Source organism: Pinus tabuliformis, chromosome Q, assembly GCF_031772625.1.
Source record: "Pinus tabuliformis cultivar Carrire ecotype Pingquan chromosome Q, CPIR1, whole genome shotgun sequence".
Lineage (NCBI taxonomy): Eukaryota > Viridiplantae > Streptophyta > Pinopsida > Pinales > Pinaceae > Pinus > Pinus tabuliformis.
Window position 1 is genome coordinate 163,389,786 of NC_142296.1, and position 25,670 is coordinate 163,415,455.

A 25,670-nucleotide genomic window follows, 5' to 3' on the forward strand; every position below is an offset into this window, starting at 1 on the left:
ATTTTTCCAAACAGTTGGTATTGTACCCTCCTGCTCAACCATCCCTTGAGCATGAATTACCCCTATGGTTGGAAGAGGAGGAGGAAGATGAAGTGTGTCATACCACATCCCATCGAATCTATACCTGTTGAGGGTGCTCGACCTGCCAACATGTCAAGGGGATCTCCCCGATAAGAAGTCCCAATTAGACCTCAGACCATTTGGTGTAGGAGTCCCAGCAGTGGGTCGTAAGGTAATGCCTTGACCGTGATGTCACAGAGAGGCAAGTAAGATAACTCTGTCAGTAGCAAGGGTGTGACTGATGCAATGAGTCGAGAAATGAGTATGAGAGGTTCCAACACTTCGAAGGGAGAGGAAGGTGAAGGTGAGTTCCAGGTTGAAAGGGATCAGTCCCAACATGGCTAGAAACACACAACACAAAGGACATGCACAACTTTCGGTAGAGTAGCCAACACAGATGTGGAAATCCAACATACAAGGTAAGATAACACGAAAAACACTCACATATCAGTCTGAGATGAGTGTGACGGTTGATATAACAATGTTCAGAGAAAGGTAAGTCTGATGTCTGGTAGAGTAGTCGACATAGACGGTGACATCATTAACAACATATGCAACACATTAACAACAAGATTCATATAATTGCATACAAATTAGTTCATATACAAGTACGTAAGTTAAACAACATATATCATTAAGGCAACTGGAGCAATCCAACTACAATAACAACATATGCATGAAAATATATTGGCTTTATTATATAAAGAAGTGTAAGTCACAATCATATAATACACCATGCAAACCTACTAACCTTATCAGTAAAACGTTACAGCCACATCCGCCTGCTCCTCCAAAGAGATGTACTAGCTCCGTGCAGTGGAGAATCCAAGGCGCATTACAATACTATCCAAGTCTTCTTCAAGATGTGTTAGTAGAAGCTTGGCAGACCGAAAATCCCTTACAATGAGTTATGAGGGACTATTTATAGCAAAGGGTGGGGTGACCCTTGAAATTCCCCTTTGTGATAGTTCAACTACCCTCATGACTCTTCACCTACTCTATGATTGTTGCATCCAACCATTGACACTTGACTTACACTTGACATGACTTAACATTACAATGCACATGTACTCATGTGAGACAACATGGCTTGAGCAAGCCTTACAAGACATCACTGACACTTGGTCCGCTGTGATGAGACCAACTCTTTGATATGCTTGTGATAGTGAAGGTGGTGAGATGATGCCAAGCTTTCTCGTCCATGATGGTGTGCATGCACCTCATGGTGACATCTTGCTGAAGTGAACTCTTGCCTGTGTTTCAATCGGTGCACTAGTTCAACCCCTTCATCCAGCTCATCTGCTAATATGCACATGGTGTTCTTGGGTATGCTTGAACCGAAAACACAATGATGCATAGTGTCCATGCTGATCGTCAAGTGTGTGCTAGTGGTCATGTGCATCAACTCGCTAAAGTACATGTTCAACCCTAGTTGGACTTGCTTCTTGTCTTTGCCTTGGTGAGTGTGTTGAATGGGTTGGTTTGCATGTGTGCGCTCAACAACATGCATACTGTGAAATCCCTTGCATTCGATCAATAACACTGCTCACCATGTATACTCTGTGTCTGCTGCTGGGATGGTTCCTTAACTTGTACGGGTGCAGTTTCATCCGTCAGTGAATGTTGCACTGACTGTTGTTCCTATTCCTGCTACAACTCATTCGTCTGTTTTTGCAGCTTCATGTTCTTCCTGAGTTGTTGCTTCAACACATGCAACTCCTTCTTTGTTCCATCTTCTACCTTCATGTGATCTTCATGTCGCGTCGTCACTTCATAGCCAAAGTCTCCAAATTTTCTTTCATTATCAGTGGATCTGCTTGACCTTGCAACTTTGCTCTGCCTCTATGTTGTCAACAACATTCCTCTTGCATTCGCTGCATTTGCTACATTCACTGCATTCACTGTGTTTGTTGCATTCGGTATGATGCCTTCAGTAATTGTTCATGATGTTGCTGGATATGATGCTGCTTCTAGATGTCCCTGTCCATGAACAACTTAATGTGTTCATGAGTAGGCAAGCTCATAGACACTTGATCGACTGCATCCCCAAGTGTTCTTTGAATAGTGTCTTCGTCTCTGCTCTCCTGGAAGCCATTATACCTATACTGCTGAGAGGTATATGAACACCTGTGATACGTGGAGACCTGGATACACTCATAGCAAGCAATATATCAGTCGAATAACAAAATGAACATGAGAACTGACTTGCAACATACCTAGGTGAATGATCATGAAGGTTACGCAATTTTGGCCCAGAGGTCAGGAGACCGACTACCAGGAATGCAAAAGGCACAATCCAAGCTGCTGAGAGATTGACTGATTGCTGGAACTATGCAATGCACAGTCCAGTCTTAGCAGTTGGGTGCTGGGATTGCGTAATGTGTGATTCCAGCTAGGAAAGACTACCGACCCAGGGACCGATTTGCGCAAATTTTTGGTCCAAGCAGCCACTGACCTCCGAAAATGCACAACTTATTACAGGAGGCCAGTGTTGGGCCAAAATGCACAAATATGGAGAGGAAGGTGAGCCTTCCTTCTCCAGATTGCGCAATCCGGACTTGGTAAAGGTAGAGACTGGGCCAAGGTTGGCCCGACTCACCGACGGGCAACTAAAATCAAGTAAGTCGATGAAATGCATGGCAACACTAAGTGATAGAGAAGTGATAAACAGTGCATGCAAAACATGAATGGAATATTTAGCAAGCAGATCAACATGCATGTGGGTGAGGTTGTTCACCAGTTGGGCAAACATTTGTGCAAAACAGTTTCATGCATGCGACAACAGTGAGATAGAAACCAAAATTGAAATAGAGCTAGGACAAGCTATAATACATGCAAATGACATCAAGCATTCAAAGAAATCAAGCAAAAAGTACTCCCATGGGCGAAAACACAAAAAGTGACAGAAATGCAGCACAATGCATGGGAAGCGAGCTTACCCTAAAATAGTTGAGTTGAATGTTCTGAAATCTCCTATATATGATGTGGGATGTCAGAGATGCAAGTTTGATGTGAGGAATGAGCTCTGCAGCGTCTAGTTGATGATTTTTGATAACAACGAGGTTGGGATACGCATGCCATAAATCTAGGGGAAGTGACACTTGGTGGGAGGTTTTTGAATTTCTCCTTTCATGTAACCTCCAACTGCTAAACATAAATCCCTAAAATGAGGGATGCCTTTGAATGCTACCTTGGAAGAAGCAGCCTATGCATGCAAGTCTGTTTTTCTTGGTCCCAGAGAGAACCGGACAACTCAGCTGCACATGTAAGCGACTGCTCGACTGCTAGAGAAAAATGTGCATTCTTGATTGTAAGCTGGGCTGACTACCCAAGGGGATTGCACAATTTTTGGGCAGGGCAGCTGACTTCTTCCCATATTTGTGCAAATCCTGGGCTGAGCAGTCTGTTGATGGGAAAAATTGTGCAAATCCTGCTAGGAGGGTTGGCTGGCAGGATTGTGCAATCCTGGAGCCCAACAGGCTGTGAGAGGGAATTGCGCAATTCCTAGAGGGAGAGGCTGGTTTCCCTCCAGAAATGCACAAATCTCACTAGCAAGCTGGTCATCCTGTAATTGGACCAAGTCTGGATGAGAAGCCTATGAGGGAAATGGATCCACTGTGATTGACAGGCTGCCTTTGTGTGAGGAAATCACTGAAGCTTGAGTACTTGATGAAGAAAGACAAAGTGTTGTGTAAGGATGGTAGGGGAGGCTCCAAAAAAGGCTAAGGAAAAATTTTGGAGGGTGGTTGTAACCTCTGCAACACTTGGCGACACACTGGTAGAACTCTAGCTCTCTGAATGGACCTTGTTTGTGGAAAATAAGTCTAGCACTTCCCAAAGTATTGCTTAGCTCTCAGCTCAGCTTGGCTTCACAGTAGCTTGATTGTAAGATGTACTATCTAATAGACTCTTGGTCGATTAACACACATTCCAAGCCAAGGCAAAAAAGTTCTTCGATTGGGGTTGAGGGGTATATAGGTGCACAAGCAGTATAGTCGTCAAAGTTTATGTTTCATCTCTAGTGTTTCTCCACTACCAGCAGGCCTGGTCAGTATCCCAGTGGAGTCACAAAGGAATACAAGCATGGCTTCGCTGACGGTGAGCCTAGTCAATACCCCGGTGAAGTTACTTGCATCACCTCCCTACACAGGAAGCCTTTCTCTTCTTTTGCCTTATTCATTTTTCATTTTGATTTTTTTTTACTTTTCATTTTTTCATTTTCACTGTGCATAGCACTTATTCATTTTAGAGACGAAAGAGGGATCCTGACTTATTGAGAGTAGAGGAGGTTGTTCCAGTAGAGAAGTAGTTTATGGTATCTCTGATAGCTTGTTAAGGTTCTCCCCCTCATATTACTCTATTTGACTGAGCTACCAAGGGTTAACCCAAAAACAATCGACTAGAGAAGGTGACACTAGTTACCAGGTGACACTTTGAATGGTAGATATTTTCCTTCGATGTATCATGGACTAAGAGTAACAAACTTTTCATACAGAGGCAAGATGACAAATAACGAAGTAGTGATACCTGTACAAGCCCTCTTGTACTTTAGCCAGCTCATTTCATGAGTCACACATGGTTTCATTCAAACTAACCTATGAACGAAACAAGTGAATGAACTAAAAACAAAGAAAAGCAAGAGCAGAAGCAAAAGTGAAATCAAAGCAAGAAAACATACAAGAAAGCAAACAAACAAGAAATCAAAGCATGTAAGAAGACAAGCATGCAAGAAAACAACTAAAAGTAAACACTACTCCTACTCCTAAACTAATGGTGCATGGACCTGATCACGTGAAGTGATACTTCCAATGTAGCCACCGACGTATTGGTAGACCCATGTGAGTGAAGGCTTGGTCTGTGAGTAAGCTAGTCATGCGGACTAGCATACAAGAAAGATATAATAGTGAAGATGGCCACACTCCGTGTTTCAAAGTGCCCATGAGACATAATCAAGTGCATGTGCATGATGGACAGTCCGTGGACCCATCATGGTGCTCTGTGACACTATGTGCAACTTTGAAACATAAGCACACTCTTGACTGAGACATGAAAGAAAATGAAAGAAAAAAAGATAACTTGTGTCATGCACGAGTGCTTACAATGTAAGATTCCTCCAATGCATGAGCAATGGGATCATGTAGTTCAAGTGGAAGAAGTGTGATCTATGTGTGAGATTGATCTTTAATGCATACATATGAGTGATGAGGAGCCTTGGGTGATTGATTAGTTTCATGATGAGAAGTGAGACTAACCCCAAGAGAGTGAGGACCTGACATAACCATCAGCTCGGAATGAAGTGCCTCGACAGTCTTGGTTGTCTCGACCTCATCATTAGGTAGATCATCATAAACCGTTGGCTTCGAAATATCAACTATGATAGATTCATGATCATGATAACAAATGGAAGCACATGGATCATGACCACCACGATCAGAAAAATCAAAGAATTCTTTGGCATCCTCATGATCGGATGAATCAAATAGAGGGGTAGATGAAAAGTGAATGAACTCATCCTCTGTATTTCCAGAAAAGACAGATGAAGGATCAAGTTGATCTTCAATGAATAACTTATCCTCTCCATTGTTGAATGATGGACTAACATCCAGTGAGTCCTGTGAGTGATCAACAATGGGTGCATCTATGGATGAAGATACACATGCAAAATCATGGATGGTAGGTTCACCAATGATGTTAGGAAAGAATGGACGGGACTCGGATGGAAAGGAGTCATCCTTCACCAAGTGTTGATGTTCAATCTCCCACTCACACTCTTCATAAATGACAGCACATGTTGGTTGTGCAACACCAAATCCGTTAGTGGGTTTTTCCTCATTCAAAACAAGTTAGGAGTCTGGAATGGACGAACAAAAGACAACATCATCCGGAGGAACACCTGAGTGCGAAGACCGAGGTCGTAAAAAAGAATGCATATGAGAAATCAAAGGACTCACAACCAACTCTATGTGAAAATTGATTGGATTGATGCTGGGAGGGTGTGAAAGTTGAACAGATGTATGAACATGATCCTCAACATCAATGGGTTATGGTGGAATTGTTGAATGAGAGGGAGGCAAACAATCTGTTGGGACAGTGCCTGCTCTCACATGGGATTGTGTAGTTCCATCAACAAAGAAGGTTGAGCAAGCCTTGACATCAAGCCTTCTCTTGGGACAAGCAGATTTCTTAAGACAGTACTTGAACTGGTCCTAGAGATAAGTGAACTTCATCTGGATCTTTGGAACTTGAAAGTGTAAGTCACGGAAGCGGTGCCAAAAATCAATAATGGATTCATGCAGAGCCCTCCGTTGCTGTAACAATTTCTGGTCAAGATGTTCTAGATCAAAATGAAGGAACGTGTCTTCAATAAGATTACAGAAGTGCTCACATGAGTGCACAATGTCATCTGGTAGGCTAAGTACCCAACAAAATGGAGATTCGTGAAGTGTGAATGCAAGTAGTAGACTGGCCTATTTGTTAGTGAACTCATCTTCCTCATAAATCATTAAAAGGAAGTTATGCAAGTGCTTAGGCCAAGCCACTTTGCCTTCACCATCATATGTGTGAGTGGACAAGATATTGAAAAGATTCCCTAAGATGGAGACATCTTCATGATTTGAAAAGCACCACGTGGAAACAAGAATGAAAGACTCCATGAAAGATATGCAAAGTTTCAAAACTGGATGAGAGGACACTACTTGTCATCAGGCCCTCCTTCTAGTGCCAGGAATGTTGAAGGTGTTGGACCCGCCAACATGTCAAGGGGATATCCCTGGTAAGAATTCCTAATTAGACCTTAGACTGTTTGGTATAGGAGTCCCAATAGTGGTTCGTAAGGTAATTCATTGTCCGTGATGTCGCACAGAGGAAAGTAAGATAACTCTGTCAGTAGCAAGGGTGTGACTGATGTACTGAGTCAAGGAATGAGTATGAGAGGTTCGAACACTTCAAAGGGAGAAGAAGGTGAAGGTGAGTTCTAGGTTGAAAGGGATCAGTCCCAACTCGGCTAGGAACACACAACACAAAGGACATGCACAACTTCCAGTAGAGCAATCGACCCGGATGTGGCAATCCAACATACAAGGTAAGATAACACGAACATCACTCACGGATCAGTCCAAGACGAGTGTGACAGTTGATATAAAAAGGTTCAGAGAAATGTTTGTCTGATGTCCGACAGAGGAGTCAACATGGAAAGTGACATCATTAAAAACATATGCAACGTTGTTGTTGGGAAAAGTATCCAATACGGAATGACCCTATCCCACTCTAAGGGTGATAGTACCTCAGCAACAATCAAAGCAAAGCTATCTAAGATTTCTTCTTTATAAAAGTAAAATAGGAGAGAAAGAGATCCACTAACCGATGTCTTCTACTAATGATTGATCCAATCTTATCTCCTTGCTACTTGCTCCCAGCTCCTTTCTCTTTCACTGGCCCAGCTACACCAAGATCCTGCAAAATCACAAGAAAGGGAAACTACAAGAAGCATACATTCATAATTGATTCAAGGATTAGAATAAATCAAATACACAAGTATAGCAACACATCATTGAGACACATGTACATAGAAGAACCTCAAATGCTTTATTAATGGAAGAAGTAAAGTTCAGGAAGTGATACAACCATAAGAGGCCCAATCCAGCATCACCTCCCAGCAGAAAGAAATCTCCTCCTCACCTCCTTCAAGCAAATCACCCAATAGTTCTATACTCAAACCAACAACACTTCCTTACATTCACAAGATTCCAGCCTCCCTAGACCTCATGAGAGAGCTCTATATATAGGAGTTTTGGAGAAAGGATGAATCAGCTTGAGGCTGGCATGAAGCTGACTAGTGTCCTCTCCCACTTCAGTTATTCTTCAGTTCTTGAGTCCACTTGGAGATCTAGACCCTCTTACTTATCACCAGTCGAATTCCCTGATCCAAGTGTCATTTTGGAAGCTTCCTGGGCATTGACACCTTGAGGAATGACTGTGCCACTTGGCCAAACTCGCCCAGCGCAGGCAGCCTTCCTTGCAGTTGACATTCAGCGCAGGTACACAGTGGAGCAGTTGACATTCAACGCAGATGCTCAGTGGAGCAGTTGACATGATCCAGAATTAGCTTGTTTTTGAGTGTTTTCAGGTGGAGAACTGATATTTAGTGCTGTGGTTTGCTGACCTTGTTCCTCTAGGGGTAGGAACAACATGTTTAGGGACTTTGTATCCCTTAGATTATTGACATTTCATGCTTCATGCTGTAAGGCACAAAAATGTCTATAACAGTTGCCCCCTAAATTATGAGGTCGTTTATGGTGAAATGCTTTATCAGGAGGATCCGAAGTTCATTCAATCGTTGAGAGGTGACCTGTAATAAAATACAATACAATACATTATTTTTCATTCTGCTTTCATGATCTAGCTGAGGCGGGCATTCCCATGCTTAGCTTTATAAATTCATTTTGGTACATAGAACAGACGATCGTCTGATGGTAGACTGATAATTCTCGGCTGAAATTATCATCCTTTGAGTAGGATGATCATCTGTTGTAATGATGTACATGTCAAATGTCTTTATATTTCCTGAATATATATCGCAACCTGGATGGATGAAACTAGATCCGGGGTCTTCAAACTCGTTCGATCTTCACTCTAAGTACAAGTCGTTCCATGTGAGAATTGCGCTGAAGTCTAACATGGAAAGACATCGCTTGATTACCGGTCAATGATGTAAACCGTTAACAAGCGCGAGAGGAATCACCGATAATGATAATGACCCTCAAGGTACTGCAGTACAATTCATGTGGTGTGAATATGGGACTTGGCATCGAACACCACGAAAAATCTTCTGGTCGAAGGTCATTGATGTATACCTGTCGCCAGAAGTGAGAAACTTGCCACTGAGGGATGCAAGCTTCAAAGTACTGAGGGGGGTGTTCCTAGATCAACTTCTTGGATAATGAGCTGAAGTCGACAAGAAGCGATCCGTCAAAGGAGGGCCTTAATGAATCCCACATCAGTGACACGGAACGGAGCTAATGATTTTAGTGGAGGTGAAAACAATCTATGAAATATGATTCAGGGTGGCGATCATGGGTGGATGAAGGATAATGTATGGCAGTGGATGGGACACGGTTGACTCTTTATAAAAAACATCTCTTGAACATATAACGACACTGATGCGATGGATCGGTAGCATTACCCCAAATGTGGATGGTTTGGTGAAGACCATGGTGATGAGACCGGTGAATGAAACAACCCAACCCGATGTGATACGGAGGAAAAGTGTCATGTTCAAGAGCGACTTGCTACCATTAAAGCTTTGAGGTTCTCCCAATTTTTCCCCAGTCATTTCTGACCAGTACCTCTTTATTTTTGTCAAGCTTGAGGAGGATAACATATGCTTGTTCTATAACCTGCCCTTCGGACAAGCCCATCGCTATGTTTTAACGAGCCTAGCGATAGGGAAACTCGTTCTCGTCTAAAGACAAGTTTGTCGCTATTTAATCATTTTAACGAGTCTAACGACAAGGAAAACTCGGTCCTTTTCATTTTTAGAGAGTCTGAAAAGGTATAGAAAGTTAACTCCAAAATTCCTTTTTCGTCATCTAATCCCTTAAGTCCGAAAAAGTATAAAACAATACAGAAGGGATGAGTTTTCGATAGTTTTAACGAGCCGAATAAAACAAGCGCTCGACCTTTTTGTGCAATAATCCCTCAGGTCCAAAAAGATTAAAATCTAGAGGAGGGATAGCTCTTCCGGTCATTTTAACGAGCTGGAAGGCCAAAACTCGGCAAAATTTTCATATTTTACGAGTCAGACGAAAAGAGCTCAAAGAAGACTCGTCTTTTGAGGAACGAGTGATAAACAGGGATAGCAGTAGATTCCAGGTACAGGTTGGAATTTTCCAATCACGGCAGTGTCAAAAGGATGGCTAGGTGAAATCACTCTTCGCAGCTGTTCCTCAAAATGGGTAAACAATCATATGGAGGTGAATGATCAGCCAAATGGATTGGAGGTGGCAGGTGCAAAACACGACCAAGGCTTTTATGGCTAATAAATTTACGATCAGAGTGGTTATTTACCGGGATATGTTCATTTTTTAATGAGCTTGAACTCTGGAGGAAACTCTTGCTCACTCCCTTGTTTATTTTTTAACGAGCATGAACTATGTGTTAAAACTGCTCGGATCTCGCTTTTCTATTTTTTAACGAGCATAAATTCCGCGGTAAAACTGCTCGATTATATGGTCAAATTTTGATTTTTTACCATTACTAGTTTTTCTCTTTTCAAGTATAGTACTGCATTTTCAATTGCTGCAACAAACTTTGTTAGAAATGAATAATATTTGCATGAAAATGAGATTATAACCCTAATATTTCACTTTGAACTATGTAAAAAGCCATTAAAAGGTGTTTTTACCTCTCATTTACCATTTCATTTGCATTTGGTTTGTTGGAGCTCTGGAGGTGCCTCTTCCCTCTTGATTTTCACCAGCTGATTCCGGGAGATTCTGCGGACGATTTTCGGCGCCGTCTGGACCAGGTAGGAGCTAAACCCTAGCTCTTTCTTTTCATGGTTTCATTTTCCAGTTTCATGCCTGTTTTTCAGTCTTTCTGGGCCTCAGGGGTTTTGCCAGAGCGCCCTAACTTCAGCGCAGGTTCCCCATTCGAAACCTGCGCTGAATGTCAAGCTGCCTTAAGGCAGCCTGACCTTCAGCGCAGGAGGGACACTCTCTGCCTGCGCTGGGCTCAGAAAACTGAGTTTCCAGCTCATTTTTTGATGAATTTTCGCCAGTTTTTCATCGAAATCAGGAACTTACTCCTTCTCTTGTTGGTTTTGCAGGGAACTTTGAACAAAATGTCCCTTACATGGCAAGAACGAGAACATGAAGAGGAGGACATGATTGCCCTCCATGACCCTGTCACGGTGAACGCGCTGCGGAACTGTGGCCTGCTGAAGTTTTTCCGTATCTCTAGCATGAGAGCACAGATTACTTTGCTACAGTATATGCTTGATGCTTGGGATCCTGTTAACCAAGTATTCCAGATTAGGGGGAAGTCCATCCCCTTGACCATAGAGGACATGTACTTCTTGACTAGGTTGTCAAGACGAGGTGCCCCCATTTCTTTGTGAGGTACGGCCCGGGGGACCGATCTACCAGAGATTATGTCCGCCAGTATTGCAGGGAAGGTTCTCAGCCGAGCAGAGACGACAAGATTGTTATCCGTGAGATTACTGACAGGTCTCTCAGGTCCATTCTGTATACCATTGGTAGGATGGCCGGTAGCGCAGCTCTACATGTTGCCAACAGATCTTATATGCAGCACGCCTTGGAGTGTCTCCAACCGAAAGTATTCAACTGGTGTGATGCAGTACTTGTTCAGATGAAAAGTCAGTTGACCAAGGTGAAGGACAGGAAGCTGAAGAACTTTGGATTTGGTTCTATTCTGACTGCCTTCGCCTTGGAGAAAATCCCACTGATGCAGCCTCAGTACATTATACTCGACTTGCCTTCTCCGACCGAGCCATGCATGCAGAGGTGGGTCGACCACATGTCCAGGCATGCTGGTCAACCTCAGATTACCTTTACTGTGGCCTTCTTCAGGTGGTTCGAGCGCCAGGAGATGGTCTTTTCCGAGTATCCATATGTGGGTATGGATTTCCGAGGTGATCCGGATTTGGTGCTACCGGATGGCGAATAGTGCGGTGCTATTGGTAAACTCTTTGACCATATTATTGTTTACTGTTCTTATTTATAATGTTGTTGTGCTTTATTCTATCAAGACTTTTAATCACACTCTTGGGTGCATGCAGATGTTGGTCCTGTTCGTCCAGTAGTTCGCCTGAGACCTCCAGTTGCTGCCCCGGCAGTGGAGCCTGCTAGGAGAGCTATTATTCGCGACCTTGATGATACTGAGACCCTTACAGCTATGCAGGAGCAGGTTGAGAGCCTTACTCCTGGCATTCCCGATGTGAGGATTGATGAGTTACCTTTACAGCTGCAGCGACACACCACTGGCGTGCCTAGACGATGGACTCGTCTCTTGCGCATGATTGCACAGGCCGTGACGTGCTATCATGAGCACCACTAAGCTAGGGTGCCCCCTAGCACGTTTTGAGTTTTTAGGTCATATGACCCATTTTGTCTTGGTTACAGAACATTATGTATGAACTATATAAACAGCTTATATATTTTGATTTTCGAGTTTTATTCTGTTTGAGTTATATGATCCATATGTACAATCTTTGATGATGTGTCTTTTTATAAATGTTGCAAATGTCTATCTAACACATAGTTTGCTAATGAGTTAGTTAATGTGTTTAAGTTTCTTGAAATATGTTGATATTGAATTGAATCAAATCGCCTTTCCAAGATCTTAACCCTTAGGAACATGCGATAAATAGCTGGATTGCGAACAGAATATATACCATTGAGTTGTAGTATTACGAACTGTGAGTCTAGCCTGACAATTAGTCGGCGTATGCCACGTGTGATGGCATCAGAGAGTAGTTCTATCAACGCGCTATACTCAGCGATGTTATTCGTTGATTGCCCAATACACACACCTCTGAAACTTACTAACTCGCCGCTTGGATCAAAAATGGCCTAGGCTGCGGAGGATAGGTTCCGCGAACTACGACTCGCTCCGTCGGCATATCCAACACATGTCTCCAGAAGGTTCGACATCTGCAACAAATGGAAAAGGTGGATCACTTGACCAGAACAAATACTTTAGCGAAAACAAAATACAACAAAAGCATGCAGATTACTATTTAAGCATAGTAACGCTTGAGGTACAACCCGTTGCGGGGCTGCGCCAGTGGAATTCCATCGTAATCCATTAACTCGTAGGCTCTTTTTGCTAACACCCTTTTAACAATATAGGGGCCCATCCATAAGGATTTGAATTTACCTGCTCCCAATTTATCGGATTCTTGGTCATAAAGCAAGACCAAATCACCTTCTAAGAAGACACGGTGTTTGACACTTTTGTCGAACTGAGCCTTGACTCGTTTCTTATGGGCTTCGTTAGCCAAAGCAGCATCACGACGGGTTTCATCGAATTGGATTAATTCCAAGAAACCAGCCTCTTCTTCTGAAGTTCCGGGGAGAAGATCGATTGCGAGTTTAAGCGACGAAATTTCACACTAGATTGGCAAGACTGCTTCTAGGCCATACACCAGTTTAAAAGGTGTGAACCCGGTTGCGTTCTTTACCGACGTTCGGTAAGCCCACAAGGCTGAGTACAGGATTAGGTGCCACCTTCTTTTATGAACCCCGATCATCCTTTGCAACATACGCTTCAGGACCTTGTTGATTGCTTCAACTTGTCCGTTGGCTTGCAGATAGTACGGGGTAGAGCTGTCGTGAGATAGCCCTAGCTTGGCAGCTAATTCGACCATCATGTGATTGCGAAAATGTGACCCATGATCTGTAACTATAGCCTGTGGTACGCCGAACCTGGTGACTACATGATTAAAAAAGAAAAGGGCAGCTGTTTCACCAGTGTTATCCAATGTAGGCATCGCCTCGGCCCATTTGGTAAAATATTCAACAGCGACTATAATATACCCATGCCCCCCGGTCGAGGTGGGGTTACATTGCATGAAATCGATGCCCCACTTGGCGAAGGGCCCAACAGCAACTATCGGCTGTAAAGGTGCGGGTGGTCGTCTGGTTTTGCTATAAAAAATTTGACAAGCATGGCAACTTCTGACTGCGGTTATGCAATCTTTGAACATGGTTGGCCAGAAGTATCCTGCTCATAAGATTTTTTGTGCTGCTGCATATCCAGATTGATGTCCCCCACACGCGCCTGAATGACATTCATTCAGGGATTTTTCGGCCTCCTCATGGGTAAGGCACCTCCTTAGAACTGTATCGATACCACGATGGTAAAGTGTATCACCGACGATCATGTAGTCTTTTGCTTGGTATCGTATATGTTTTTGTTCAGAGTGAGAGGTGTTTGGCCTGAATTTTTGGGTTTGGAGATAAACTATGATATCTCCATACCACTCATCGCTTACAGATATCAGAAACAAACTTTCGTCCACGATTGACTCTTCCGATGTTTCATCGTTGGATGACGATGGGAGATCACACAATAATTCTGCGAAAACTAGAGCTTTCTTTGATTTGGAATTTACAAATTCCAGATCAAACTCTTGAAGGATCGCTATCCATTTTGAATATTTGCCCCCAAGCAACTGTCGTGACAGTATATACGTCATGGGGTTGCAATCTGACAAGATGGTAGTTTTCCGAAAGAGGACATAATGTCGAAACCTTTGAATCGCTTGAACAGCTGCAAGCGCTAGTTTTTCAACATAAGAATATTTACTTTCTGTATCATTTAAGTTTTTACTTAAATAATATATAGGATGTTCAATTCCATCGACTTCTTGAACTAAAACCATCGCAATGGTCGTATCCGTTGCAGCCAGATACAGGTTAAAATCTCTTTGATAGTCTGGGGCGTACATTAATGATGCCTTTACTAGACAATCTTTCAGAGCATAAAAGGAAGCTTGTTCCACCTGGTCCCAGACAAAAGGTACATCCTTTTTCAAAAGATGAGTATAACCTTTAGCAAGTTCTGCGTAATTTAGAATGAACCTCTTCAGAAAGTTTGCTTTCCCTTGGAGTTTCTGAATCTGAAGCAAATTTGAAGGTGGAGGCAAATTAATGATTGCCTGAACCTTGCAGGGGTCAAGACGAATCCCATCCTTAGAGACTACAAAGCCGAGTAAACGACTAGAACCGACGCAAAACACACATTTGTGTGGATTGACTCTTATATTATAGTGTCGGCAATGTAGAAATATCGCTCTTAAATGCTGCGGATGATCAGTCTGCTTTCGCGAATGAGCTGGAAGATCGTCGAGATAAGGTTGAACAATGTTCTTAATGTCATGGAAGGCATAATTCATTGCCCTCTGAAACGTCGCTCCTGCGTTCTTCAAACCAAAGGGTAATTTTCGATAAGCGAATGTGCCCCACGGACAAATAAATGCAATCTTTGACTGGTCCTGTGGGCGGATATTAATTTGATTATACCCGAAAAATCCATCCATAAATGAAAAGATTTCACATCCGGCGCATTCTTCAATTATCTGGTCGATGAAGGGTGTAGGGTAGTTGTCCTTCAGACAAGCTTGGTTTACATCCCTATAATCGACACACACTCTAATCGTCCCTTGTTTTTTCATAACAGGGACAATATTCGATACCCAATCGGTTAGAGGAACCGGGTAGATGAGTCCAGCATGGAGAAGTTTTTCAACTTCTGCTTTAATGGCAGCGGCTTTCTTGGGGTGCACCTGTCGAAGCCATTGTCTTACTGGTTTGACATCAGGATACATCTTAATTTCATGTTCAACGATACTCGAGTCAATGCCTGGCATTTCATCATATGACCAAGCAAAGACATCTCTGAATTCGCGAAAAAGAGCGTTATATATTTCCAGTTCTGAAGGGGAACAACCTTTGCCGACATAAATATTCTCTACAACATCTGTTTTAGTCGAGATATTTATGGCTATAGTCTCTTCAATATTGGATAAGTTTCGCTTGGAATCCACCGTGTTTACAGTATTTGTTAGGAATTCAAAAACTGAAGGGTGATAAAGGTCACTTTGAGTATCTTCTTCGTATTCCGGAAGAAGGGAACGATGGCGGTGATCATTCCATGGTACCCCCTCAATCATCATTGATTGTAAGATTCCTTCGTCAGTCCCATGTACTTTCGACCAAGGATCTAATGGGGTTCCATATTCTCTAGACCTATCTACCCAAACGCTTGACGAGCGTTGATTTGGGTTCGCCTCCCATGCTTGAAACATTGATTGCTACAATATTTCTAAATATCTTGGGGGCAAAACCATTGCACGATCCATGTCGACCTTCGTGGAAGATATCATGTTGCAGGTTGCTACAAATGGTACATTTCCTATATAAATAGGAGGTGGTAGCGCGAAAGTTTCCATCACTGTGGGGTCTTTCAATAATCCTACTCCGATATCTTGAAGCGAATGGTTGCTCTCATGGATCATGGGAATGCTTCCTGTAACTTGTGAACCATTAGGGAGGAAGTTCTGTTGGTCGATGACCGTAATCCCTCCTTCAAACGGGAATGCGATCTTCCTAAAATAAGTCGACACGACAGCTGCCATGGCATAAATCCATGGTGTACCCAGTAAAATGTTATAGTCAAGATTTCCATCAATGACCTCAACATCAATTTCTACTGTTTTTCCTCCTAGTTCAACTTTCAAGTTATTAAGGATACCATACGGTGTATAAGTCCTTCCGTCAAAAGCTTTTAATATCGTCGAAGATCGTGACAAGGTTGGAGATCCTAATGTTTTCCAGCAACTCATCGACATAATACATGTTGATGCTCCCTCATCAATTATTGTTCTGTGAACAGTTTTGTTGAGGGCTTTCACTTGAATAAGGAAAGCTAGTTGAGCTGGTAACTGAGGATCGTATCCCTTGTGATCAAAGGATACAAGATTGGAATCCTTAGGATCAACCCCACCAATTGCTGATAACAATGCCTGCCTTTGGGATGGACAATTTTGTAGTACTTCAAGAGTCGACATAGCGGATGGCGATTGTGCCAAATCTTCCACTATGTTATAATGCTGCGCCGCTCTGGCGCGAGGATTAAATGTCGACTTGTGTACTACACCCTTTGGTGGTTTTATTGTTAATTCAGGGATGCTGGGTGGTACAACTTCTGTCGAAGTTGTTGTCGAACTACTTGGTTGATCTTTACCTTTTTCGTTCGACAGCTGAGGATTGCCATAATCTTTATTCCTTGTCGAGATCAAAGCATCATTCTGCTGTTTTGAAAGCGACAACATAAGTACTTGCGACGGGCAAGAATTTCCACTATCAACCAAATTTTGACCTGGGTTGGGAAATGGATCAGTTAACGCAGCTCAGGTTTGGGAACTTTTAAAGAACCTCTTTAACTCAGCTTTGAATCGGCAATTCTTTATGTTATGATCTTTATCATCACATATTAGACATGGATAATTTTGTTTCCCTTTCCCAGGAGGGTTTGAAGAATTTTTTCTAGGGGATGACTCACCCTGTTTCTTCTTCTTCCCTTTGTTTTGCTTCTTCTTGCTTCCTGGTTGATTGGTTTCTTTGCCTTTATCTTCTGATACGGCATTTACTTCCGAAGCAAGAATTTATTCTTTTGCATTTTGATCCGAATTCTTACGGGCTTTCTTTGACGAAGCCTTTATCGATTTCGCGTTTGCCGTGCCAATCACACCGTCACCGGCATGAGAGTCACTATTTGATTTAGGAGGAGAAGGAATTGAAAATTCTGGTCTAGGGGCGTCAGGTATTTTATCGTAGAGCGTGCCGGACTGAGTATAAACTAAGTCCAGATACTGTGCACGAGCAATGACTTGCTCCTCTGTTACGACTCCCCCCTTGGCCACATCTTCCGTAATAGTAGGAAGTAACGACTTTATAAACCATTCAGCTAACAGATGATCGGGAACATATGTTTTCACCATCCTACGACGATGACGCCACTCATGTATATGATTAGATATATGGGTGGCAGTTGTCTGCTTGAAGTTGGTTAATATTTCTGTTCCCGTTTCATACCTTATCGGTAATTGAAAATGGGTTAAGAAAGTCGTGGCTAGGGAACTAAAATTGTCGAAAGAGGCTCTTGGCAATTCAATATACCATTTAGCCGCTGGACCCATCAATGTCCTCTGAAAAAGGCGAAGCCTTATCGAATCATCGTTTAGGTGTTCGACGAACACCACAGATGAAAAGTCATCACGTGATTCGACGGGTCTTCACCTGGATTTCCATTGAATTTAGGAATGTCAGATGGGAGTTTATGAGGAATCGCTGGCCACCAAGGGGCATAAGCAATCGGATCATTAGTTAACCGGTGTAAATCGGGTAACTCTAAAATTGCCACGAATGGTAACTGTTGATTCAGGTTAGGCGAAGCGTAACCAGGGTACGATGGAATCGCTTGAGCAGTGGGCCTTTGCATACCAGCATAATGTAATTGATGTTGGTATGACTGATACGGTTGGTGGACTTGACCACTGTAAAGTGGTTGGTTTTGACCGTTTTGGATATACGGTTGTCCACTGTTCGCAAAGATCTGCTGCTCAGAACCTTGGTACACTTACTGGAATTGCGGTTGTTGGTATTGCACAAGCCATGGTTGTGAAGCCATGTTTTGTTGTGCTATGCTAACCGTTGGACCAAGGTGTGGGGTAATTGTACCCATTTGGACCTGTGTCGCCGCACCAGTTGGCGATTGTGGTTTTGACCCATGTTCAAGAGGCTGTTGCATTACAACCTGAGAAATCTGAGGTTGACATGTAACAGGTATCGCTTGAACTTGTGACACAGTTACAATAGCCGGTGTGGTTGGGATGTTCGTCATAGGTACGCAATTTTGCATAGAATATACAACCCTAGGTTGTTGAGGTAGCATAGGTACCCAACTACTTGATGTAATTCCGGTATAACCTGAATATTGTTGAGAACTGCCATATGGATATCCTCCCGGAGGAGGTAATGAAAGGGCATACTGCCCCCCATACGGTAGCAATCCGGAACTCATAGGGATTGTTAATCCTTGAGGACTGGATGGCCCAAATTGACCTCCATGAGGATCAATCTGTCGAGTTTCAACATAAGAGTTGCCGGGTATTACTCCGGATGAACAAACTGGAATAGACCATACTGTCGAAATAGTCCCTTGGTGGACTCTTTCTAGCTATTGTGAGCTAGTTGGAACAGCTGGTATGCTGGCAAACATCGTCGGAGTGACGACAGGGGCTTCTACTGTCGCTGTGTCATTTGACACAGTCCTAGATGATGACGGTTGTTCAGACATCTTAAGTCTATCCAATAGATTGCCTAGCGATTCTACAGGAACTTCCACTTGTGGTGGATTAACTTCTGATGAAGGAAATAGAGTGACCCCGACTCCAAAATGAGTTGGAGTACTTGCTTGCAGATCCTCTCCAATTTCCTCTATCGCAATCAAACCCGGTGGAAGAGGAAGACCGTCAGGTCCGTAAAATATTTCTGGTGCCGAAGAAGTGGTTGCTTCGACAGCGACAGTTGTTTGAGGAACAAAACTCTCTGGACCGGTTACAGATGGAACTGGTTCAGTTATACAAGTATTTGCCCCCAGACTAGGATCAGTATTACTGTCCTTCTGTGGCTGTTGAACTTCTTCTATAGAGGCAGGGTTTCCAGAAATGTTAGGAGTAACCGGAACCTCAGATGCAGTTGGAACACTTGTTCTAACTTTTATAGGAGATTTTGAACCGGTTAAACGAGTTCGCTTTGTCCGTACTGTTTTCGATTCCGGAGACAAAGACGGTTGACTCGTAAGCCTCCGCGAACGACGGGGTTTCAATTGAATTTCTTCCACGATTGCGGATTACTCGATCAACCAAAATATTAAAAGGGGAAATTTGTGTTTCCGAATTGAATGAATTTTATTAGATGCTTTTTAGACACAACTTGCTTTTTCACTTTTTAAGAGTCGAGAAAAAGCTAAAGATGACTCTAGTATCCTTCGATGTTTTAACGAGCCCGAAGTGACAAATGCTCAGATGGACTTTTTCAGTTATAGAGTTTGAAAAAGGCCAAAAGAAACTGCTCTGGAGATCTAGGCAGAGGGTGTGCCAAACCTTTCGCAAAACCACAGAATATGTTTTACAGTACGGGTGGTCGATCTTCGTGAATGCTGTGTTCATTGCATTGCGATCAGTAGGGCGGCCGACATGGCTTCCTATGGATAAAAGATATATGCCTATAGGGGTCTCCCAATATATACGCGACGGTACGTGGGAGCACAAGTCTGTATTAGTGCCACCGACTCTCAGGAGGAATCACCCACCTTCTTCGAGATCGACAGTCACTACGTTTAATGACGTCGGAACACGTCTCTAGCTTAGACCTCTATGTGTTTGTGTTATGTTTCAAAGCGTTTTTAGGTTCATTCAATATATTTTAAGTTGATCTTTTTAAAGTTTGCCTTTCAAGGTTCACGACGAGATGTTTTGATACAAATTCCTAAATGCAGTCTAAGATGAGAAGCAAGTTTTTTCAATCTTTTCGACTTATGAAAATCTTAACTACTGAGGGAAAAGAAAGACATCATCTTTTCACACAGATCAAAGAGCATACACTAATGCACTTTTTCCTAAATCAACATGCAAGCTGTCAAAATGCACATGCACAATGCAGGTATTTCTTTTCTCTTTCTTAATGTTGATGTAATACAAAAAGAAAGTTGTTGTATATTTTGAATTCAATTTCAAGCGAAAGCAAACAAGCTTGTCCAAAATCAAAAGACGCCTTAAGATTTACTTGTTTCGACACTATAAATATATAAATTCAAACCATATGACGAAAGCAAAAGCTCAATCAGCTATGAACAGCAAACAAACTAACTCTTAAGATCAAAACGACACTTATCACAGGCCTAGATCTAAGAGGCCACAGCAAGACTAGTTCACTTTCGTTATGGGAAACTGCAAATGATGTAAGAAATACACAAATAACAAATACAATTTCTTTATACAACCGAGGCGGAATAGTGGCAAGGAAAGTTGGTTTCAGATAGGTACATTGACTGATAACAGGCTGCAAAAACAAGGGTGAAAACAGGGCAACAAACAGCAGGGAACCCCAGTAGCACTAGGCAAAACTGGTTCAGCGCAGGTAGTACACTGGAAGTTTGACCTTCAGCGCAGGTAGCCCCTTCGGGAAATGTGCTGAAATGCAGACTGCCTTCACAGTGCCTGCACTGAAGAGATAAACTTTCGTTTTTCTCAGTTTCTGGGTCACAGATTGCTCAAAAATTCACAGTTTTTGGCCAAATCAGAAGCTATCAATCAAGTACACACTAAGGGATGAAAAGGAGGATGAAAAGCTATCACTAAGAGCTGTTTAGAGTCCTTGTGGATCAGATCTTCAAGTCATAAACATGCCCAGAAACTGAGCTAGAGTAGCTGCCCTCTACTTTGCATTTGAAAGATCCAAATGCAGTTCGATTCGGTACTCCCTGTGTTTATGAAATGAATAGCAAAAACACAAACAACCAACAAGATATGATCCCCAGCGGAGTCGCCAATTTGTTGTTGGGAAAAGTATCCAATACGGAATGACCCTATCCCACTCTAAGGGTGATAGTACCTCAGCAACAATCAAAGCAAAGCTATCTAAGATTTCTTCTTTATGAAAGTAAAATAGGAGAGAAAGAGATCCACTAACCGATGTCTTCCACTAATGATTGATCCAATCTTCTCTCCTTGCTGCTTGCTCCCAGCTCCTTGCTCTTTCACTGGCCCAGCTACACCAAGATCCTGCAAAATCACAAGAAAGGGAAACTACAAGAAGCATACATTCATAATTGATTCAAGGATTAGAATAAATCAAATACACAAGTATAGCAACACATCATTGAGACACATGTACATAGAAGAACCTCAAATGCTTTATTAATGGAAGAAGTAAAGTTCAGGAAGTGATACAACCATAAGAGGCCCAATCCAGCATCACCTCCCAGCAGAAAGAAATCTCCTCCTCACCTCCTTCAAGAAAATCACCCAATAGTTCTATACTCAAACCAACAGCACTTCCTTACATTCACAAGATTCCAGCCTCCCTAGACCTCATGAGAGAGCTCTATATATAGGAGTTTTGGAGAAAGGATGAGTCAGCTTGAGGCTGGTATGAAGCTGACAAGTGTCCTCTCCCACTTCAGTTATTCTTCAGTTCTTGAGTCCACTTGGAGGTTCTTGCTTCCACTTGGAGATCTAGACCCTCTTACTTATCACCAGTCGAATTCCCTGATCCAAGTGTCATTTTGGAAGCTTCCTGGGCATTGACACCTTGAGGAATGACTGTGCCACTTGGCCAAACTCACCCAGCGCAGGTAGCCTTCCTTTCAGTTGACATTCAGCGCAGGTACACAATGGAGCCGTTGACATTCAGCGCAGATGCTCAGTGGAGCAGTTGACATGATCCAGAATTAGCTTGTTTTTGAGTGTTTTCAGGTGGAGAACTGATATTTAGTGTTGTGGTTTGCTGACCTTGTTCCTCTAGGGGTAGGAACAACATGTTTAGGGACTTTGGATCCCTTAGATTATTGACATTTCATGCTTCATGCTATAAGGCACAAAAATGTCTATAACAAACGCATTGACAACAAGATTCATATAATTGCATACAAATCAGTTCATATAAAAGTATGTAAGTTAAACAACATATATCATTAAGGCAACCAGAGCAGTCCAACTACAATAACAAAACATGCATGAAAATGTGTTGGCTTTATTATATAAAGAAGTGTAAGTCACAATCATACAATACACCATGTAAACCTGCTAGCCCTATCAGTAGAACATTACAGCCACATCCGCCTGCTCCTCCAAAGAGATGTACTAGCTCCATGCAATGGAGAAGCCAAGGCGCATTACAATACTATCCAAGTCTTCTTCAAGAGAGTCTTAGTATAAGCTTGGTTGACTGAAAATCCCTTACAATGATTTATGAGGGAATATTTATAGCAAAGGGTGGGGTGACCCTCGACGTTCCCCTTTGTGATAGTTAAACTACCCTCATGACTCTTCACCTACTCTATGACTGTTACATCCAACCATTGACACTTTAATTACACTTGACATGACTCAACATTACAATGCACATGTACTCATGTGAGACAACATGGATTTAGAAAACCTTGCAAGACATCACTGATACTCGGCCCGCTGCGATGAGACCAACTCTTTGATATACTTATGATATTGAAGGTGATGAGCTCATGCCAAGCTTGGTCATCCGTGATGGTGTGCATGCACCTCATGGTGACATCTTTTTGAAGCGAACTCTTGCCTCCATTGCAATCGGTATATTGGTTCGGCCCCTTCATTCAGCTCGTCTGCTAATATGCGCATGGTCTTCTTAGGTATGTGTTATCACTCAGGTTGTTCCCTTTGACTCCCAAGGGAATACGGCCGAGGTAACCACTAACCAATCTTTTGGTCACAGGTTCTAGCCTACCTGTGACTAGAGAGGGCTCTCTCTTTATGATTTAACTTTGTTTGTGTAAGATTTTAGGCTAGTTATAATGCTTAAGGTTTTGTTTAGGAATTTGCTGGAGGGTGATTTCAGTCAAGATATATATGTGTGCTTTACCAGGGAGTTCTAGGCCATTGGGCATGGAGTCTGTGATGCTTCAGCTGCTTGATATGTCTGTGTTGTTACCATAGTGATGTTGCAGAGCCAGATAAGTGTCTGAGAAACAATTCTTTGAATCTGTGATTAAATGTGATGTAACCAGGGCATGAAAGGCAATTAAGAATCTTTCAACAAACTGGTATGGAGAACTGTGAGAATATTATTTAGAAGCAGTGAAGAATTTCTAGATAACATTCATATTTATAGAATTAATGAAAACATGAGCAGTTAAGAATCCATGTTCATGGTCAATTCTGAAGAAGACATTTACAGCAATAGAGATTGAGCACAAGGTGTAATCAAACAATTCCTGTACTATTCCTTTTCCCTACTGCTAGATTAGTGAAACATGTATATGATTTAGATAAACATAAGAAAACAAAACGTAGATAGAGAAAACTTATTGGTCCATTAGACAGCACGGGAATTCTGCAACAGCATGCATAGCATCGGCAAGACATCAAACTTCTCAGGAAATCACTGAACTTATCCAGCCTCAGTATTAGATAGTCTGAAAGTTTACAATATATTTGCCTTAGAATGAAAATCACCAACCCCTTATCCGCAGCGAGGGGAGGTATATATACATAATTTACATAGGAAAATATCTAGCAGATGAAATAAATGTTTCATTAATGTCGTGCCAACTCTTGGAGCATGGTAGCTGAGGAAGTAAATGATGTAATAACTCTTCAGTGCCTTAGCTATCCAAAATAGTCAGAAATTGTTGACTTTGTGGCTGTTGGAGTCGGCTGAGGATACGCTATCCAAAAATTGTGTATTTCTTATCTCTTGGGCTTGCTGTCGTTGTCCATATGCCGAGTCATCTTTCAGCTGCCTTTAATGCTGTCTTTATTCTGCTGTTTTGACTTTTGCTGAGTTGGAGCTGGAAATGATTGAGCAGCTGAGGCTATTGTGGAAAAATTTGAAGCATTTCCTGCCACCAATCCTCCTTGGGCATTTGATGTCTTCGAATTTTCACTAAAGTTTCATCTGCCTCAGTGTATCTGTAAAAATTTGGAGGAATTTCAAAAAGGTGATTTACTTCATTTTCAATAAAAACAGACCTTCAAGTTTATTGTATAGGCTTTGTCCTGTTGGAGGCCCTGTTTCCTCATAAGTACTTCCAGATGCAGTGATTTGATTTTCAATATAATTTGACATTCTGGTGGCATATTTTTCTCGGGAGATCAGTCTTCCTGCACCGTTTAGTAGGCTGGGCAGTCCCTTTTGTTGCAATGCTGCCATTTTGAGTTGGTACTCATCCATCTCAGCATGTATCTCATAGCATCCCCTCTCCACGGTTTATACAAAATTCCTCAAAGTAAGCACCTTTTTAGCTGTGAGGACAGCCTTCGTTCTGTTGACAATGCCGAAGGCTGCCAGTTCTTCTTTAGTTTGGTTATTCAAAAAATCAATCATCCTATTGGCCTGCTCAAGCCTGTTTCCCAGCATTGTTTTTGCCTTCTGAACTTCTATCTGTGCTTGGCCAATTAAATCCATTTGCTCATATACAGTTTTAATTGACTTCCATTGTTTAGTGATGGATTGGTCAATTTTGGCCCAAAGAATTCTTTTTATTTCAGCCATGGTGCTTTCTAGATTCAGCTCTTTCTCTAAGGCCTTTATCTTTTCTTTGAGAGCCTTTATCTCTCTTCCTTGCTCTACCATAGTCATTTTTGATTTATCATATTTGGTATCCAGCTCTGCCAACTTTTCCTTGGCCTGCCTTATTTCAGTGGCCTGGAGCTCCATTTCTTTAATAGCCCTAGTCAATTCTTCCATGCTTGTATTGGAGTCTGGAGCTGTTGTTGTTGCTGCTTCTGTTGTGGCTACGGTTTTGACAGGGGTTACTGCTGCCTCAGTTGTTGTTGCAGTGGTTGAAGTGGTTGGAGGAGCTTGGGATGTAGATTCTCCCTGCTTATCTTGTAATGCTCCTTCAAGTTCCTTCTCCAAATCGAGGACCTTCTGGTCGAGCTGCATTATAAGGTCTAGTTGCTCATCGGTCTCCTTTTCCTTTTGTAACTATGTTGTTTGAGGGTGCTCTGTGGGCAGCAGCTTCAACCTTTTCTTCAGTGCATTGAGGTCATCTTCTTTTTTCTTGAGGAGGGCCCTTACGCCCTTTGGATCCTTAGGATCATGTCCTAAGTCAATGATGATGTCCTCCAGTGATTTTATTCTGTTGTCCTCGGCCATGGAGGACATTCTCTCAAAATCCAACTGAATGTTGGTATTTTTCAGTGATTCTTTTAACTCACGGGCCATGGTTGCCCTGTCCACCAAGGTGGCATAGATCATTTCTCCAGTTTGCTTGTGGAGTCCTATTTGGTCCATGGGATGGATGTCCTTGGCCATCACCTCCAC